The sequence below is a fragment of the Podarcis gaigeae genome (genome assembly GCF_964106915.1).
Source record: "Podarcis gaigeae genome assembly, chromosome: 6".
Classification (NCBI taxonomy): Eukaryota; Metazoa; Chordata; class Lepidosauria; order Squamata; family Lacertidae; genus Podarcis; species Podarcis gaigeae.
Window position 1 is genome coordinate 2,209,476 of NC_139682.1, and position 6,837 is coordinate 2,216,312.

The window sequence follows — 6,837 nt, forward strand, 5'->3', positions numbered from 1 at the left end:
ATAGCCGTTTCGGCATAATCCATCAACTTGATCTGCCATTCTTCTTTGGTAGGGGCTTTATCTTCTTTCTATCTCTGGGCCAACAAATTTAGGAGGCGATCTCATTAAAAAGTACATTTCTGAGCACAATTCAAAGTGTTGGTGCTGTCCTTTAAGGCCCTAAACGTCCTCGGTCCAGTATACCTGAAGGAGCGTCTCCACCCCGATCATTCAGCCTGGACCCTGAGGTCCAGCTCCGAGGGCCTTCTGGCGGTTCCCTCCCTGCGAGAAGCCAAGTTACAGGGAACCAGGCAGAGGGCCTTCTTGTTGGTGGCACCCGCCCTGTGGAACGCCCTCCCACCAGATGTCAAAGAGAAAAACCACCAGACTTTTAGAAGACATCTGAAGGCAGCCCTGTTTAGGGAAGCTTTTAATGTTTAACAGACCACTGTATTTTCATACTTTGTTGAAAGCTGCCCAGAGTGGCTGGGGAAACCCAGCCAGATGGACAGGGTATAAATTATTATTATTATTATTATTATTATTATTATTATTATTATTATTATTATTATTACTACTACTACTACTACTACCACCACCACAAGGTCCTTCCATGGCCAGAAGCTTAGATAATTGATGTGTTGGTGAACCATGAATGGAACTGTTATGTATCCAGTGGTTTGTGTTTGCCTGAGCTTGAGTCTGGGCCAAGGATTCTGAGCTCCTGTGTTCTGATTTGAGACATGATGTGCAGTCACAGAACATTTCAGGATTTGGGTCTCTGCCATTGGCCCTTAATCTCTGAGTCATGATTCGCAGCTTGGAAGTTTAGACAGCCAATCACGTTGGCAGTGGGAGTGGCCCAGACTTTCAGGAATGCATATAAGCAGTTGCTTTGCCCCTGTTTCCCAGTTATGATCCACTGTGATCCACGCGACGGTCACCTCCAGACTGGATTATTGTAACTTGCTGTACGTGGGGCTGCCCTTGAGACTGACCCAGAAACTCCAGCGGGTGCAGAATGCCACGGCGAGACTCCTTACATTCATCCAGTGCTTTACCAACTGCACTGCACAGGGTCAGGTTTAAGGTGCTGGTTTAGGACCCTTGTACCCACGGGACCGCCTCTCCCGGTATGCCCCACAGAGGAACTTATAGTCTTCAAACAAAAACATCTTGGAGGTCCCAGGCCACAGGGAGGTTAGGCTGGCCTCAACCAGAGCCAGGGCCTTTTTGGCTGTGGCCCCAATCTGGTGGAACGCTCTGTCACCAGAGACTAGGGCCCTGCAGGACTTGACATCTTTCCGCAGGGCCTGCAAGACAGAGCTGTTCCACCAGGCCTTTGGCCAGGGCACAGCCTGACTCCCTCCTTAGCCCAATGGTTGCCATTAATTTGATTTGAATTAATTTTATAATGAAATGATTTTAGAATGTATTATTTTATTGTTGTTAGCCGCCCTGAGCCCGGCTTTGGCTGAGGAGGGCAGGATATAAATAAGAATTATTATTATTATTATTATTATTATTATTATTATTATTATTTAGTTCAGTAAAGGTTCTGGCTGTGATCGCTGTGTCTTGCCTTGTGAGAAGCCACATACACTTCAGGGACCTCCATGTTCAGGGGCAGAAAATCTGTGAATTTTCCCCCTGCAGACCCTGGCAACTGCTTGCAGCCTCCCTTGATGCATGTGGGGTGAGAGTGTTGGGCTAGACTAAGTTTGGTGTGCGGTCTAGTAGAACCATTCTTGTATTGACCAAGGAGCCCTTATTTCCGCAACGGACAGTTCCATTAACTGATCCTGATAGAAATGTTAGCGTTAAAAAGACCTTTTTGGCACCCCAGCAGAAATTATCTCCTGCTGTCAAACACATCACTGACACTTCCTTCCAAGAACGCAATTGGCTCAGTATCAAATAACCTTCTTTGTGGTTTTCTTTTCCCCTTTCCCCTCTTTTGTTAATATCTGGCAAGCAGAAGAACATTTTTAAAGTGGCGTGATGGTTGCGCACACTGGCCGCGACCTCCCTTGAACGCTCTTCCCATTGCATAGCCTTTTGTCCTCAATCGTTGACTGAAACTAATCGCAGAGACCAGGAAGAATCTGATATGCCAACAGGGCAAAGGCTGCCCAGGGTGTTTTGCTAAACCAAGGCTGATGCAAACTCTAAGAGTCTCTCTTGGCATGTGGCCCAAAAGGACCCCTGGGCTGTCAGAGAGAGTTGTGGGGCATGATCTTGGATCATGTGTCCAAAACGTGATGATGATGATAATGATAATTTATTTATACCCCACCCATCTGGCTGAGTTTCCCCAGCCACTCTGGGCGGCTCCCAATCGAGTGTTAAAAACAATACAGCATTAAATATTAAAAACTTCCCTAAACATGGCTGCCTTCAGATGTCTTCTAAAAGTCTGGTAGTTGTTGTTCTCTTTGACATATGCTGGGAGGGTGTTCCACAGGGCGGGTGCCACCACCGAGAAGGCCCTCTGCCTGGTTCCCTGTAACTTGGCTTCTCACAGCAAGGGAACCGCCAGAAGGCCCTCAGAGCTGGACCTCAGCGTTCGGACTGGACGATGGTGGTGGAGACACTCCTTCATGCTTGGATCATGCTAAGAACATAAGAAGTGCCTGCTGCATCAGGCCCACAGCCTACCTAGACCAGTATCCTCTTCCCCCAGTGGCCACCCAGATGCTCGCGGAAAACTCTCCTGCTAGCAGGACAGCACTCTCCAATCCCACAGTTTTCTGCAATGGTTCTTTAGAAGCACTGCTGCCTCTGACCCTGGAGATAGACAGGGGCAGTCTTTGGTCTTTCACATTTCAGCAGGATCCTGTGTGAGGCCAAAATCTGATGCCCCTCGCTTTCCATTCTGCTCAATTCACCTTGTCATCATTATGACATCCTGTGGAGCCCCCCTAAAGCTCAGCGCCAACTCTACAATGCTGAGATTCAACTGCCGAAGTTGGGGACTAATTGAACTGTTGGAATTCTAGCCCGGTCAGAGGTATGTGCCTATCTATTCAGGCACCGGCTGAATTCCTTAGACCTCCCTCCGGCGACTCCTGGCAGGAAAAACATACGAGGTCCGTTCTGGCGATTTTCCTCAGGCTGTGAGAAAAAACACACCAACTGCTTCTCCTCCTTCCTCCTCCCTGCATATCCCCAGGGAGGGGAATCAGACACAGACAAAAATGTAACTACATGCTTTTATTCCTGTCTTTAGCAGTCATACAGTAAAAGATGTCTGCTCTCTTCAACAAACAGAGAGAAACTCCAAACTCCACCCATGTACATCCTGTACAGGTCATATGACACATCCTGAGCTCACATCCTGTGCTCAATAAGGAGAATGGACTGCCCCTTCATTTTCATGGCAACAGTCACATACTTCCTGTTTGGCTTTCCAGCCACAAGCAGCAGACTGAGCTGCTAGAGCCTTTGCTCGCTGCAGCATTGCTGCTTTAGAATAACATGAACTTCCAGTGTTATGCACTGAGTTGAATAGGATCCAAAATGCAGCAGTCTGATGGGTCCTAGAACAATAGGATCCAGAATGCAGCAGTCTGATGGGTCCTAGAACAATAGGATTCAGAATGCAGCAGTCTGATTGGTCCTAGAACAATAGGGTCCAGAATGCAGCAGTCTGACGGGTCCTAGAACAATAGGATCCAGAATGCAGCAGTCTGATTGCTCCTAGAACAATAGGATCCAGAATGCAGCAGTCTGATTGGTCCTAGAACAATAGGATCCAGAATGCAGCAGTCTGACGGGTCCTAGAACAATAGGATCCAGAATGCAGCAGTCTGATTGGTCCTAGAACAATAGAATCCAGAATGCAGCAGTCTGACTGGTCCTAGAACAATAGGATCCAGAATGCAGCAGTCTGATTGGTCCTAGAACAATAGGATTCAGAATGCAGCAGTCTGATTGGTCCTAGAACAATAGGGTCCAGAATGCAGCAGTCTGACGGGTCCTAGAACAATAGGATCCAGAATGCAGCAGTCTGATTGGTCCTAGAACAATAGGATCCAAAATGCAGCAGTCTGACGGGTCCTAGAACAATAGGATTCAGAATGCACCAGTCTGATTGGTCCTAGAACAATAGGATTCAGAATGCAGCAGTCTGATTGGTCCTAGAACAATAGGGTCCAGAATGCAGCAGTCTGATTGGTCCTAGAACAATAGGATTCAGAATGCAGCAGTCTGATTGGTCCTAGAACAATAGGATTCAGAATGCAGCAGTCTGATTGGTCCTAGAACAATAGGATTCAGAATGCAGCAGTCTGATTGGTCCTAGAACAATAGGATCCAGAATGCAGCAGTCTGATTGGTCCTAGAACAATAGGATCCAAAATGCAGCAGTCTGATTGGTCCTTGAACAATAGGATCCAGAATGCAGCAGTCTGACATGTCCTAGAACAATAGGATTCAGAATGCAGCAGTCTGATTGGGCCTAGAACAATAGGATTCAGAATGCAGCAGTATGATTGGTCCTAGAACAATAGGATTCAGAATGCAGCAGTCTGATTGGGCCTAGAACAATAGGATTCAGAATGCAGCAGTATGATTGGTCCTAGAACAATAGGATTCAGAATGCAGCAGTCTGATTGGGCCTAGAACAATAGGATCCAAAATGCAGCAGTCTGATTGGTCCTAGAACAATAGGATCCAGAATGCAGCAGTCTGACATGTCCTAAAACAATAGGATTCAGAATGCAGCAGTCTGATTGGTCCTAGAACAATAGGATCCAGAATGCAGCAGTCTGATTGGTCCTAGAACAATAGGATCCAAAATGCAGCAGTCTGATTGGTCCTAGAACAATAGGATCCAGAATGCAGCAGTCTGATTGGTCCTAGAACAATAGGATTCAGAATGCAGCAGTCTGATTGGGCCTAGAACAATAGGATTCAGAATGCAGCAGTCTGATGGGTCCTAGAACAATAGGATCCAGAATGCAGCAGTCTGATTGGTCCTAGAACAATAGGATCCAGAATGCAGCAGTCTGATTGGTCCTAGAACAATAGGATCCAAAATGCAGCAGTCTGATTGGTCCTAGAACAATAGGATCCAGAATGCAGCAGTCTGATTGGTCCTAGAACAATAGGATTCAGAATGCAGCAGTCTGACGGGTCCTAGAACAATATGATTCAGAATGCAGCAGTATGATTGGTCCTAGAACAATAGGATCCAGAATGCAGCAGTCTGACGGGTCCTAGAACAATAGGATCCAGAATGCAGCAGTCTGATTGGTCCTAGAACAATAGGGTCCAGAATGCAGCAGTCTGACGGGTCCTAGAACAATAGGATCCAGAATGCAGGAGTCTGATTGGTCCTAGAACAATAGGATCCAAAATGCAGCAGTCTGATTGGTCCTAGAACAATAGGATCCAGAATGCAGCAGTCTGATTGGTCCTAGAACAATAGGATCCAAAATGCAGCAGTCTGATTGGTCCTAGAACAATAGGATCCAGAATGCAGCAGTCTGACATGTCCTAGAACAATAGGATTCAGAATGCAGCAGTCTGATTGGGCCTAGAACAATAGGATTCAGAATGCAGCAGTATGATTGGTCCTAGAACAATAGGATCCAGAATGCAGCAGTCTGACGGGTCCTAGAACAATAGGATCCAGAATGCAGCAGTCTGATTGGTCCTAGAACAATAGGATCCAGAATGCAGCAGTCTGACATGTCCTAAAACAATAGGATTCAGAATGCAGCAGTCTGATGGGTCCTAGAACAATAGGATTCAGAATGCAGCAGTCTGATTGGGCCTAGAACAATAGGATTCAGAATGCAGCAGTATGATTGGGCCTAGAACAATAGGATCCAAAATGCAGCAGTCTGATTGGTCCTAGAACAATAGGATCCAGAATGCAGCAGTCTGACATGTCCTAAAACAATAGGATTCAGAATGCAGCAGTCTGATTGGGCCTAGAACAATAGGATTCAGAATGCAGCAGTATGATTGGTCCTAGAACAATACGATTCAGAATACAGCAGTCTGATTGGTCCTAGAACAATAGGATCCAGAATGCAGCAGTCTGATTGGTCCTAGAACAATAGGATCCAGAATGCAGCAGTTTGATTGGTCCTAGAACAATAGGATTCAGAATACAGCAGTCTGATTGGTCCTAGAACAATAGGATCCAGAATGCAGCAGTCTGAATGGTCCACAGGACCCACCCAATCCAGCTCCAGGTGGAAGTGAATCCGCAACCTGATTGGCCTACAGGAGAATCCCTGAAGTAGCCAATCACGTGGGGCCCATTGTGTAAATAATGTACATAAAGCAGACATTCTGGGGGAACTTCCATTCCTCCTCACCACTATGAGCTGAATAAAGAGCATGAAATCCACTCTCAACTCCGAGTATATTTCATCCAGCATAGCTGTCAACGTTTCCCTTTTTTAAAAAGGGAAATTCCCTTATTCCGAATAGGATTCCTCGCAAGAAAAGGGAAAAGTTGACAGCTATGAATTCCAGCCTCAAAAACACCACTCCATCATTGAGCCACAGCAGCCTCCCCACGAAATGTTTCCATGTCCCTTCCAGCTCAACAATGTTGTGATTCTGTGCAGTGATATGTATCAGTGGCAAGAGCACTGAGGTCTCCATCATGAACATCTGAAGCTGGCCTCTCTCTTCAACTCAAAAAACCTTTCTTCCTTTCTTCTCCACTGAAATGAAATCTGTTTGCTTTTGGTTTTTCTTTATCCTGCAGTCGCCCTAGAGATACTCATCTTTCCCCATAATAGAAGGCTGCAGAGGGTTTTCTCAGAACAACAAATATTTAAAGGCACTAAACCATGACCTTGGCTTTTCTCCTTCAATCTACGCAAACACAGGGTG